Here is a 632-nt window from a genome sequence, read left to right as displayed (position 1 = left end):
GTAAATCATTTTTCCCAACCCACTGTATCTGAATAAATCTCATTGATTTAGTACACTTTCTGACCTGTTTCTCAACTGTAGGCATTTTTTGCTAATATTGTACTCCTTTATGTAATACAAATCTTAGTTATTTTATCACTGTTTTGTCAATAGTAAAATAATAATAATTACAGTAAATGACAAGTTGATACATACTATCAGTTCATTCAATTCAATGACTATCTTGCTAGGTAGCCTAGGGTTCCTTAACCCATTTGGATGTTTTCTCCTCTGTAAAGGAGAGAGCATATCACCTGGTGAACACTATGGTTGACTCCCCAACATTCATTCCACTCTTTGGTGGCCAATGATCATGGCCTTATCACCCTTGGTAGAGATGGTTTAGATGTGGGCTGTATAAGCCAAAATGGGCTAATCAGACTTGAGAAATCTTGCTCAGGGGCTTCTGGGGAATAAGCTTCCCTCTTCTGAATAGATAGAGGAAGTACATACACACTTTCTCCTTAGACATGAATGAAAAATCTTGCTGCTGCAAACCATCTTGAGAGTGTGTGGCAAACCAGTCTTGAACTAAAGTTGGCTCAAAGAGATGGGAAAGCTGAGAAGGTAAGATGACGTGGAGTCCGGATCCC

This window comes from Tamandua tetradactyla, chromosome 6 (assembly GCF_023851605.1).
Source record: "Tamandua tetradactyla isolate mTamTet1 chromosome 6, mTamTet1.pri, whole genome shotgun sequence".
Classification (NCBI taxonomy): Eukaryota; Metazoa; Chordata; class Mammalia; order Pilosa; family Myrmecophagidae; genus Tamandua; species Tamandua tetradactyla.
The sequence above is the reverse complement of the archived record's forward strand: the minus strand, read 5'-3'. Positions refer to the sequence as shown.